Source organism: Siphateles boraxobius, unplaced genomic scaffold, assembly GCF_051911475.1.
Source record: "Siphateles boraxobius isolate OS27281-9 unplaced genomic scaffold, OSU_SipBor_1 56, whole genome shotgun sequence".
NCBI lineage: Eukaryota > Metazoa > Chordata > Actinopteri > Cypriniformes > Leuciscidae > Siphateles > Siphateles boraxobius.
In genome coordinates this window covers 8,248,802-8,262,500 of record NW_027509182.1, presented here as the reverse complement: position 1 = coordinate 8,262,500, position 13,699 = coordinate 8,248,802, and the positions used below count along the sequence as shown (strand labels likewise).

General features: G+C 38.4%; 1 protein-coding gene across 1 annotated transcript in view; it reads left to right on the top strand.

The window, feature by feature from the left end:
* The window catches only part of LOC143715030 (neuronal migration protein doublecortin-like), a 51,542-nt gene that overhangs the window by 1,703 nt on the left and 36,140 nt on the right, over positions 1-13,699 (top strand). The window lies entirely within an intron of this gene.

Here is a 13,699-nt window from a genome sequence, read left to right as displayed (position 1 = left end):
GATGAGAGTGAGTAAGCTATTTCAGAATTTTTATTTAATAAAAGCAGTGGAGGGGCTGTCTTTAATACTGTCATGAACTGGTATGTCTGGATGACACTAGGAATCTTGCTGATTCAGTGCATTTCAGTTGCTGGGTTCTGGTGTATGACTGTGCATTTGAGTCATCTCTGGCCATCATGGGTGGATGGGGGATGTCTAGGAGCCCTTGTGTCAGCTGTGGACCAGGCCCAATCCCCCTCTGCACCAGTGATGGCCGTATAAAAGCACTCGAGGTGTGTAGTGTGTTTGTGTGACTACAATATGGATGTAATCCTCTTTTTTTTTTACTGGTACAGAGGGACACTGTCCACAGGATTAGACTAATAACAGACCCATAAATCAGCACTAATGCACAACAGGGAGGGGAATATCTGTGGGCCACCTCAGTCATGGGCGTCGCCTCAACATTTTACACAGGCTTTTGTAATCAAACCTTGGATTGTTCTTCAATGTCACATCTGAGTGTGCATATCGTTTTCAAATTCTCTCGCTTTATACATGTGCTGTCTGCTGTATGTCTGTTGTTTACAGATTTCTCAGCATTATTTTATGTGTAATCCAAGGTGAAGCGAGAGGTGTAGTGGCCAGGCTTTAATTGGAAAAGCTGCTGCAATCCCTTCTGGCAGTCACACTGGATACAAGCCCAGGTCTAAATGCCATAGACCGCCCTATTGGCAAGACAACCCCCCCCCCATACCATTTGTGCTAACTAATTACCACAAATGCATGATAAAAGCTAGGCACTACAAATTCCTAATGATAATGATATTTTTAAATCCTATTGCAGTAATCTTGCCCATGCATACCTCGAATTGGGTGGCTTAAAAGGATAGTTCACACAAAACTGAAAATGCTGTCATTACTCACCCTCATGTCATTCCAAACCTGTAAGTCTTTCGTTCATCTTCGGAACACAAATGAAGATATTTTTGATGAAATCTGAGAGCTTTCTGTCCCTCCATTGACAGCTACGCAACTACCACTTTAACGATTCAAAAAATTCATAAAGAGATTGTAAAATCGTAAATTGTGATTTAGTCCAAATTTTCTGAATGGACTTAATCGCTTTATATGATGAACCGATGTAATTTAGGCTTTTGATCACAAATAAACATTGATCAGTGAACATAAACAGAAGTTCAACAGTACTTGCTTGACGCGCAAGAACTAACCTCATTGGTTCTTGCGGAAGCTCAAACGTGCTGTGTAACACAAGAATGAACCTCATTGGTTCTCGCATGTCAAGTGAACATGCTTGAGCTTCCGTTTATCACAGCTGATGTATGAGTTGGTGAATGTTAATATGTGAATAAAAGCCTAAATTCAATCTGTTCATCATATAAAGCGATTGCGTCTCTTCAGAAATATTTGGACTAAACCACTCAATTCATATAGATTAGTTTTAAGATCTTTTTATGATTTTTGATGAAGTGTCAGTTGCATAGCTTTCAATAGAAGGACAGAAAGCTCTCAGATTTCATCCAAAATATCTTTATTTGTGTTCTGAAGATGAACGAAAATCTTATGGGTTTGGAACGACATGAGAATGAGTAATTCACCCATTTTCTATTAGAACACCTTAGGAACCACATAACAAAGCTATGTCAACCACTCAGAACACCTAGCAGCCACCTAGAACCTAGCAACAGCATAACAAACACTCATAATACCTAAGGTAAAGTTTAAAGAATTGGTCACTGAAAAACCCACATTGACTACTAATCTAGACATCAAAGTGGACGCATCCCCATCAAGGTCTATGTTGGTTAAAACCTCCGAAAATGTAAAAATGTAGTCTGCATAATCACTTTGAATGGTTAAAAAGTAAGTCCATGTGATGGTCTTTTGAGAATGTACCAGATGAACACTTTCCTTTGCTCTCTCTGTAGTGCCGTGTTTTGATTTTGGATTGGGTGTGAGGAAGTCAAATAAGCTGACTTGTAGCAACCTAGCTCTCAGAAATCCCATCATTATAGGCTAAAGATAGTGGAGGTCAGGCTGTGGGTGCTGATTAAGGAGCTAATTGAGGTGTCGTCAAGCTAGGTAGCACTGACAAGCATTTATCGGATTCCTAACTAAGTCAATAGAGATGGAAGCACCTTAGCCATTTGACAAGTCCTAAAGGATTTGAATACAGTGCAGGTCTGAAAGTTCTGTGAATCTGTGCTATGAATATAATAACACATGAAAAATATCATTTTTCCAAAATACCAATGAGACTACATATAAAGATTAAATGGAGATAGCCTCTTGGTTCTTAGTTATTATCATTAGAGATCACCTCAACCCCCCACCCACCCCAGTGATACCACTTATCTCCTCTAAAGCTTCAAAAGCCAACTCAGCAATGCCAACAATGCTCAGATTTGTCAAGATGTCAAGAATCTAATTATCTGAGCCTTGTTATGCACATTAATTTTAATGCAAGTATTATTTTTGTTAAATGATTTTTAGGAGAAATACCTGGGACAAAATCATAGTTAAATTAAACATAACATGAGCATTTTCCTGAGATTTGAAAGAGCAGCCTTCTAATATTTAGATTATTTTAGTCAACTGTTAAAGCCTCTTCTTAAATGCTGATATGGATTTGTCATATCATGTCAAGCCTTAGATTAATAAACCATGCTCTGTGTTTGCTGTGTGTCAACACCGTTATGGATGAGTATCGATTTTTAACCCACATCTCAGTCGCATAGCATTTTTTTGTAGTGTTTCCCTCACTGAAGTCAACATGAAATCAAAATGGAACCTATTGACTTTCTTGAAACAAATTCCTGAGAATGATTCATCAGTGTTATTCCAAATTTTTCACCGAAATGTAAGACTGGTAGACCAGTCTCTAACAGTTTTGAGCCAAGACAAATGAACACGTTCAAATAAGACAGACATTTAATGTACAATCGTACCAGTTTCTGTCAGGACCACTATCGTCAAATACGATTGACAATTAGCATACAGTTAGGATTGGCGGTATGGTTCTGTTCTGGGCAAGAACTCCCTGCACATCCATGCAGCCTAACATGGATAGGAGCAGGGAGAACAGGAATAATCCCCCTTAGGGTTAACAGAACAGAACCAACATGAATGTATTGCAGATATCATTAATTCAAGATTTTAAAGTACAACATAATTCGAGAATTTATTTTGCTGCAAGGGGAATCAGAATGCCATACTGAGTTGACGAGAGGAGGAGCTGGGGATGGAGGAGGGTAATTAGCTGCTGATAATACTGAAGGAGCTTATATTCGTATACTGTGATTGGCGTCGTATTCCTATAGGTAGTCATGGATCAGCTGAGAGTCGGCTGATGCGAGCTTGCCTAACGTGACCTGTCAGACTTGATGCTACGCTTTATTATTACACAACTTTTCACCACATAAATAATTAAATTATCGGTTTGAGAAGAAATCGTTTTTAAAATCTTATCTGTTTATTATCTTATAATCCATTACATTTTACAAAAATCATTTTAGCAAACAAGACAATCTTTAACAATAATAACATAGGCCTACTATTCATACTGACGTATTCAGGCTTTTTCAGATGGTAATTTCTTTCACAGACATCTCAGTAACATGTACTTGTTTTTAATGGGTTGTAATATGAGCATGTGACTTTACATGTGTACTTTACAACTGCCTACTGATTTGTTACACAGGTTGTTTTCTGTTGTAAAAAATAAAGTAGGTTAATCACTTAAATAGTCTAATACTGCCAGAGCTCTCTCTTTAACAATGTCATATTATTACTTTCTTACTCATGCCAAGCAAGTAGATCAAATCAAGGACAGTTGTAGTGTTTGAAATTTCAGACATCTCATTGTCAAACACTGTAGTTGTTGATGACGCCTGGAAGAGTTTGGTTCGTGTGGTGGATGTGGAGAAGACGCTATTTTCTGCACTGCGAAAGATTTTGCACTTTGCATGCACTTCCAAAGGATGAAGACTCGGGCTCGAATTACTACGGTAGAACCAACGGCATTGCTACTGTTTGAATCACTGTGTATGCAAGTGTTGAAGAAGCTTAGTTTCTGACACTTGCTGTAAGCGGTGGACCAATCACAACAGACTGGGCCATCAGACCAATCAGAGCAGAGTAGGTTCATGGAAAGGATGAAAGAACCTTTAAAATACGGTTCTATGGTATACTGGAAGTTTTAAAGGCTTTTATTGAGAAAAATAAACACAAAAAATATATGCAAAGAGTCAGTATATACTGTGTTGACCCTTCTTCTTCATAACCTCTGCAATCCGCTCTGGTATGCTGGATATCAGCTTATGGACCAAATCTTGACTAACGGCAATCCTTTTTAGTGAGAAAACCTTATTAGTGATCAGAGTTTATCTCAATTTGTGGCCTTCTGTTTGTCTACTCGCCTTTAGAGGATTGACCACAGTTCTCTATGGGGTCAAGAGCAGGGGTGTTGCCTGGCCACCAATACAAAATTTCAATGTAATGATCTACGAGCCACATCATTATCACCCTTGCCTTGTGACACGGTGCTCCATCATGCTGGAAAATGCACAGACCATCACCAAATTTATCCTGGGTTGTTGTGAGAAGTTGCTCTTGCAGGACTGTAGCAAAGTTAAGGCTCAGGAAAGGAAGCGTGTACTAGTGAACGCTCAACACAATATTTTAATTATAAAACAAATAACCACAAAATGAAAGTAAAATGGCAGCCCCTCACAGACAACTGCTGCATTTAAACATAATAAAAACAACAAAATAAAGCCTCAGGCCTGGACCTCTCTCATCTTGCACTGTCGTAACTCCTCCTTTTATCCTCCCGGAGCTCCTCCGTGAAACTCGAGGCACGCAGGTGGCGCTTCTTTATTCATGGGAGTGTTTCTGAGCAGAACTGTGAGACAGCCCAATCCCTGAATGAAAAGTAACCCCACATATGGATGGCCTCAAGATTTTTCACTATTGGCATGACACAGGACTCTTGGTAGCGTTCGCCTTTTCTTCTCTGGACAATCAAATTTCCAGATGTCCTGAACAGTCGGAAGAGGGCTTTATTAGAGGAATTAGTTTTGCACCAGTCTTCTGCTGTCCAATCATTGTACTTCCGGCAGAATTTCAGTCTATCCTTTTTGTCTTTCTTGAAGAGAAGTGGCTTCTTTGCTACCATTTGACTTGACAGTAGGCCGTTGTGCAAAAGTCTTGGCCTCACTGTGCGTGCAGATGCATTCACACCTGCCTGCTGCCTATTGAGCAGCTCTGCACTGGTGGTGACATGATTATGTGGCTTATGAGTCCTCAGGAGAAGATGGTCCTGCCACTTGCTGGACACTCTGTGAAGTCCTGAAGCCTTCTTCACTGCAGTCCATCCTCTCTCCTTAAAGTTCTTAATGATCCGGGAAAATGGTTCTTTCAGGTACAATATCCTTTGCAGCAATTTCCTTCCGCGTGCAACCATTTTGATGCAAGGCAATGATGGTTGCACATCTTTCTTTAAAAGTAACCATTGCTAACACAAGAACACAATGATTAGAAGCATTTGTTCCCTCCTTTTATAGCAATAAATCTGCTCTTATAATCCAATCAGAATGATAGTGTAATTTCACCTGACTAGTACTCATTCACACTTTCCAGTGTGCTGACAATATAATTAGTGAAATGATGTTAGCTGGTCATTTTGTACCAGGGCCAAAAAAACTGTGAAATTTTGTTTTTTGTAAAGCAATTAACAAAAACTTCTCAATAAACCAAATACTTTGATGTACCAATCATGTCCGTGGCACAATCTACACAAATTATGCATTAAGTTTTATACTTAGGTGTTTGAAGGTGTGTGAAAAACTTGTTTTAGGAAGTATTAAAATGAAAGGGATGGAATCAAACATGGATCGCGATGAGTTAAACTCCCGGTACGGCAGTCATTTATTACAGTATTAGAGGGTTTGTATTGTTATTTAAGTGGCTGTCCCTCTCCAGGCGGAATTTAAACAAAACCTTTAATCGACCAAATCCAGGACACGGTGTGATATTTGCCAGACAGGGAATAGGGAGCATGGCTATTGACAGCAGGCGGTTGTGCAGACAAAAAGAGTTAAAAACATATCAGGACATTGATGAGTAGTTATTGATTGGGCTTTGAATAGGAGTCTCTCTCTCTCTCTCTCTCTCTGTGTGTGTGTGTGTGTGTGTGTGTGTGTGTGTGTGTGTGTGTGTGTGTGTGTGTGTGTGTGTGTGTGTGTGTGTGTGTGTGTGTGTGTGTGTGTGTGTGTGTGTGTGTGTGTGTGTGTGTGTGTGTGTGTGTGTGTGTGTGTGTAATATGAGGTAGAGTGGTGTGAGTGGTGCAGCTTTATTGATCCATTGTTGGTTTATGGAGGTATAGGGGAGTATTTGAGGGAATTTGTGCTCAGATGGGAGGGTGTGGTAACAGAATGAGAATATTGACCAATTGCTGGGACAGCAGAAGGTGGGTGGGAGGGGCAAGTATAAGTTGTAAAAGTCTTGTTGGGGGCAGGAGACCTCAGTGACAAAGAGATGGACAGATGAGCACTGTTTATTGAAATCAGATGGGGCATATGTCACCCACACACACACACACGCACGCACGCACACACACACACACACACACACACACACACACACACACACACACACACACACACACACACACACACACACACACACACACACGTGTCTGGTTTACTATCTTTGTGGGGACTCTCCATATACGTAATGTTTTTTATACTGTACAAACTGTATATTCTATCCCCTTGCACTATACATCCCATTCTATATCTCTCTACCCCTAAACCTAACCATCACAGAAAACTTTCTGCTATTTTAGATTTTCAAAAAAGATAATTCTGTATGATTTATAAGCTTGTTTCCTAATGGGAACCAAAATAAAAAAATGTCCCCATAATGTCAAAATTTACTGGTATTATCATATTTGTGGAAAAATTTGGTCCACATAATGTAGGGAATATCAGCACCACACATACACAAATGTGTGTGTCTAGCACTTCGAGTGCATTATTAAGCATGTGTGCAGTTAGTGTGTTTATGTGAGTGACTTTTACATTCTTGCGCTTGCTTAATCACTTTATCCTCAAAGAAAGGGTGATGTGAAAAGATACAGTTGGAACTGCAGCAGAGAAAACTGTCCTTTTCTAACTCTCTCCTTCTTTCACTTTCTTTTATTTCTCATTTCTTTTGTGGGGGGTAGAGAGAGTTTTGTTTAAATAGAGCAGCTGTGTTTTCGAAGTTCTGGCTCTGGTCCACATGGAGCTCAGTGGCCAGGATCTGCCTTCCTCTCAGTCTGGACTTTAATCAGAGAGAGAGACATAAACTCTGTTCCAAAACCTTGTGAGCTGCCTATCTAGACATAATGTCTGATATGTCTGAATAATCAAAAAATGTTTGGGGGTGGGGGATCCCAGATTACATTGCAATATGCTGAATGAGGAAATCCAACCAAGATGGTGTATGAATGTAAACTAAATTTAATAGTGCAATCTAAATAAATTGGATAATTGTGACCCTGGATGACAAAACCAGTCACATGGGTCATTTTTTTGAAATTGAGATTTATACATCACATGCCAGCTGAATAAATAAGGTTTCCATTGATGTATTTATTGTTTGTTAGGATAGGACAATATTTGGCTGAGATACAACTATTTAAAAATCTGGAATCTGAGGGTGCAAAAAAATCGAAACATTGAGAAAATCGCCTTTAAAGTTGTCCATTTATGTTCGCGATTGTGCTGCATTCACTCACAAAAATAAATGTTTTATACATTTACGGTAGGACATTTACAAAATATCTTCATGGAACATGATCTTTACTTAATATCCTAATGATTTTTGGCATAAAAGAAAAATGGATAATTTTGACCCATACCATGTATTGTTGGCTAATTCCACAAATATACCCGTGCTACTTAAGACTGGTTTTGTGATCCAGGTTCACAATTTATTTTATAGAGAGTTCCAGATCAGTCATTAATGAGGTTCTGTTTAGGTTAGGATGCTCCCTTAGAAGACAGATGCCTAGATAGATAAAAAAGCGAGACAGCTTACTAGGGTTGGAAACAGACTCAGAGAAGAAATATGTTTTAGTCTTCTGACCAGCTATGAGCAACAATAGCATAATCCATCATTTTATCACACAAACAATTAGAACCATTAGAACAGTAGCTGGTTTCACATGCTTTCCATTTAAGGTCAACAGCAGTCCATGCTGGTCTAGATGGTTGATGGGCTGAGCCACATGTTGGTGGAGCTAAAGTTGACCTGGTAGGTCATCTTGGTCAAGCAAGTTAAAGCTGGTCTGAACAAATGAGACCTGGTTTGGAACAAGAATGCTCCAAAACTAGCTTGACCACCCTAGGGTTTGACCTGGTTTTCTAACTCTCTCACACAATTCATTTTTGCCTCATTATTATTTTTTATTTTTTTTAGTTTGTTTGTTTTTAGGTCTCCATGCTTTTACAGAGAGTTGTTGCTCAGCCTATTTGAAAATAATTTTAGAACATCACATATGTATGTATGTAAATGTTGCACTACTTTAAAATAAGCCACTGGCTTATTTTACAAACCTGGAAAACTTCTACAATGAGCTCTTTCCCCAGCCCACACCTGAAAAGTTTTTTTTTTTAAGATAAAAGCCCATCCAATGGCAATTGTTTTGGAGTGTTTCTGTGGAAATGGAGGCTAAATATATGTCCGCCTCTCCTCTTTTGTTTCCTTCTCGCAGTTCTCGCTAAGGGTGGAGCGGTGGATTGTGGGATGATTTTAGTAGCATGATATATTGAAGTTGGAATTCCAATGAAAAGTCAAGAATTTGCATATAAATAAAGACCAATGCGTCTATTTTAAGATTGAATATGATGCATAGCCTAGTGAAAAAAAAACTACACCAAAATGTATTTAAAATTTATTTCATACCAAGTAGTAACATATTTTCCTACATATCACTTGATATATATATTATAATTAAACTTTTTTTGGAGTACTTGTTTATTGCACAATGTCTTAAAATTAAGCCTAAACTGTGTTTTAATATCACTATTAGTAAGATAGGATCACTGATTGTATAATATTAGTCTTTAAATGCAAGATATTTAAAGTGTACCTAAATTATGCTTGCAATATTTTAATAGTTTAGCACAATAACATATACTTAAAGGTGCAATGTGTAATATTTCTGAGCATCTATTGACAGAATTGCAATATAAGATCCATAACTATGTTTTCAGTGGTGTATAAAGACCTTTCATAATGAACCATTATGTTTTTATTACCTTAGAATGAGACATTTATATCTCCATAACCGCGGGCACCCCCTTCTATGGAGGTTGACATATTGTGTCGTCATGTTTCTACCGTAGCCGACAGCGAACAAACAGCACTACAGAGCGCGTTTCCTCACTACCTTGAAAAATAAGTTTTCAGTGGTGTATAAAGACCTTACTTAATGAACCGTTATATTTGTATTATCTTAGAATGAGCAGTTTCTATCTACACACACTGCGGGTTCCCTTACATTGAAATGCGCCAACATGTTTCTACAGTAGCCCTGAATGGACAAACGGATTTCGTTACTATGTTGCTCTTCGTGCAAGGAAGCAAGCTTAGTTCAGCAAATAAAACACTGACACAATGATGAACAAGTAACAATAATATTCACAATAACATATAGTTTTAATGAATAATTAAGTAAACATAATTTCTTAATTTATCCTTGAAAAGAAATCTCATTGCTGAACTGGCTACTCCTTGCTGTCTCAGACGATGACATATTTTCCTGTCGGCCACCGTAACTTTTGTTGGTTACAATTCGTAACCTCACCACTAGATGCTGCTAAAAATCACACACTGCACCTTTAAGTATATCTTTGTTGGGCCTCAGCGCTTGAGGATAACCAAAGTGCATTAAGTACAAAATTAGTAGGCTACATAATTAGTAAAATGCTTTAAAGGGGTCATATGATGGTTCTAAAAAGAACATTATTTTGTGTATTTGGTTTAACGCAATGTGTTTACGCGGTTTTAGGTACAAGAAAAGTCATTATTTTACACATACTGTACATTATTGTTGCTCCTCTATGCCCCACCTTTCTGAAACGCGTCGATTTTTACAAAGCTCATCGTTCTGAAAAGCGCGGTGTGCTCTGATTGGCCAAAGATTGTGATTGACCCGAAAACCTTAAGGGTGTGACGGAAATGTCACACCCCATACCATATTTGGAACATCAGCTCTCAAAGCAATAATGACAGGTGATAATGTCGGTACTACCTTATCAATTCGAGCCCGAATCTGATCTGAAAAATGCAAATGTCCAAGCTGATCGATCAATTTTGCCAGCGTGACTGGACCAGATCATATCAGATGGGTAAGGTTTTATTTAATTGGCGACATAATATGACTAAAATAACTTATACTGTCTTTTTATGAATTGCGACGCGCTATGGGTGTGAGAACACTATGTAAACATAAAACCATTTGTGATCGTAGAAACGACAAGCAAGCACTACTCTATACTGCTCTATACTGTTTGAATAGTCAGTAGCAAATTCTTCTAAAATATGAAAACATACTTACAGGCTGTGTGAGTCAGAAGCGCCAGAATGTACATGTAAAGATGGAATCACGTTTTAGAATCAGCCTTTGTGCACAGCTGGCCTTGAACTCTCAGAGGTTCTGGAAACAGTCCTCCGAAAAATGCACATCACACAGTTCAAAATTTTGTAAATACAGTGTGAAAACAGTGTTGTAAATAAAGCGTAAGCACTGTTTTCTAATTGTGTACTCTTTTGGAAGGCTAAACAAAGTAGTTTGGCTTTCGCACCAGAAAAAACTGCATCTCCACGGCATGGCGGCGCCGGCGGCAACAATAATACAGCGAGAATACCGTCTTCTTTCTTTGCGTATACATTTGGGCGGTGTTATGAACCTCTGCCTTCACACACTGACGTAGATTTGTGGGAGCGTGTTTGGACGAAGCGTTTTAGGAAGGCGTGGCTGAGCCTTAACTTTTATAAACAGACCCGTCACCAGACCTCAGTCTTAAGGGGGGCATATGAAATGCATGGGGGGGCACAATTATTATTAGCCTACAGTACGTATATTTATAATAATCAACTCTAGTCGCGCAGCACGTAATCATCACGTCAAACATGTAACCAACAACAATATGACCAGGTAGCCTATAGCCTACACCACATTACACAGATGTTATAACAATGTTATGAATATCCATATAACACTTGACTATACAACATATTAGATGTAACACCAGAAGCATCTCTCAAACATTGCATTTTAAAGCAGTGAACAGAGGGATATGCATTGCCATGAGACACACACACATACACACGCACGCACATACACTCGCACAGAGACTTTGAACCTACCGGTACTTTGAGTGGAGGCAGCGCTGTCCTCTCTCCAGTCCCTCCTGTCAGTACACCGGGAGGCGGTGATTCTCCGAGCAGAACCTCCACATCAAAGTATCCTTCCACTCGGAAGGAACTGAAGCGAGTAAGCCGGCGAAAACTCGTTTTGAAACAGCTTTCAAAAATGCGCGGTAACTGTTGAGAGGCTTCGTTGTACGTCAAGTACGTAGCCTAGCGTTCTTTTTAGTAAGGTTGTGATAGGCTGTTGCAGTGTAGATTCCCATCAATCAAACAAAATCACACCATTGTTTCTTTATATTTTTAATGTTTTAATGATAAAGAATGCAACATTAATGCAACACAAAATTAGCAACTGATAATATTAAAATGGGGGCACAAGCATTTTTTGGGGCGGGCCCGGCCCCCTATGGCCCGCCCATAGCGATGGGTCTGTTTATAAAGAATATCTCTTTAGGTTTGACACTTTGAGCTTTGTAACTCAGCAGATCTTATACATGCAAGGAAAAGGAAAACAAGAAATCGCATCATATGACCCCTTTAAGTAGGCCTATATTAATTTAGTATACCAAAACAATTGCAAGGTACTAATATAAGGTAATATATGCTTTAAATTGCGCATATGTAAATGTATTTATAGTATACTTAGCATAAAATAAACGGGTAGCACTTTATTTTACACTCCTGTTCGGCATGTACATTCTATGCAGTTATTGTAGTAATTATAATAACTGGGTAATAACCAGGTACTAACCCTGAAGTTACCCCTAAACCTAGTATTGCCCACTACTTTCTTAAGTTATTACACTGTTAGTACATGTAATAGCACATACTTAAATGATAAAGTGCAACCAATAAAATAATAACCAATCTTGGTATATCTATTTTTCATTAGGGTAATAACAACAGTTTTGTATTTATTCTGTCAACCAGTGAATTCAGTTCTTCAGAGAAATATAAAACAGGAATCATCATATATAATAACATTTCATTCACTCTCAGATAGCAGCTACCAAAATAAAAAAATCCCCAAAAATGTAACCAATATTTCTATTAACTTTGCATGTTTGTTGTTATTATCACTATGTTAGTGTAACTACATGGTAATAGTAAAATAATCTGTGAGTGTTAGTGGCTGATGAATCTCTGTTGCTGTAAATTAAGTCACTTAAGATTAGTTTTTGGAGGGCTTTTAAAAGTGTGAAAAATAATTATTTTTCATTGCTTTATGTCACAGATCAGACAATTAGCAAATGAATTTCTTGAGGACTGCTGACTGCAGTGTGCATTTAATTGTGGTGCCATATCACTGAAACGTGGTTCCACCCCATCTCACACCACACTCAGCTTGGTGTTGTAGGTGGTGTGGAAATTACACACTTCACTGTGAATGTCCTGTAACTTCTACAGGTAATTCCTTATAAAAAGAAACCATATTTAGCCAAATAAAACAAACAAACCGGTCAATATTTGATTTCAGTTCTTCGAAAGGTTTCAGTAACCCAGATAAATGGGTAATGAATGGAATGTTGTGAATCAATCTGCATTTACAGTTAATGATCACGTGTGATTTGATGCTGACGTGTAGTTTCCATGCTTCATCTGTGTATTCTTTTAGAGAACATGGGAAGCTTGGGTCGCTGTTGCCATGGATACTGGCTAGTGAGGAACAGTTGATTGATTTAAATGTGGAATATGTTGTTATCAATGCTGGCATGTACTGTATAAATGTGTATAAACTCAGTGAACTTGTGTGTATTTCTATGTTCTCAATCTACAGTAAGTGCATTTAAATACTGCCCGATAACTAGTTTAAAGATGACCATACCTTCAGTTTTCTTGTGTTTAGTTTTTCTTTGGGAAACGAGGTCTCCACAGAGAATTTTTAATAATAGCTCATGAGTGACATTGAAATTTGTGTGGGTCTGCTGTATGTAGGCCAATCCATGGTGGAGTGTGTGTTACTCAGAGAGCATATGTAGATGTGTAGTACTTACACGATGGTGCATAGACCGACAAACACACTTGGCTTCAGTGTTTCGGGTAAAATGTACTATATGGAATTCTGTCGCTTGCTCGTATCTTTGGGCTGTGTGTTCGAAGTGACACAGGTGAATTAAGACCCCCCAAAAGCATAATGATATTCATGAATTCATCATTTGTATAAATATGACTGGCTATTTGATATTTGAAAAACATTTTTAAAAACCTTTTGAGGAATGATTAAGATTTGTACACTCACAATTAAGGGTTAGTTCACCCAAAAATGACAATTCTG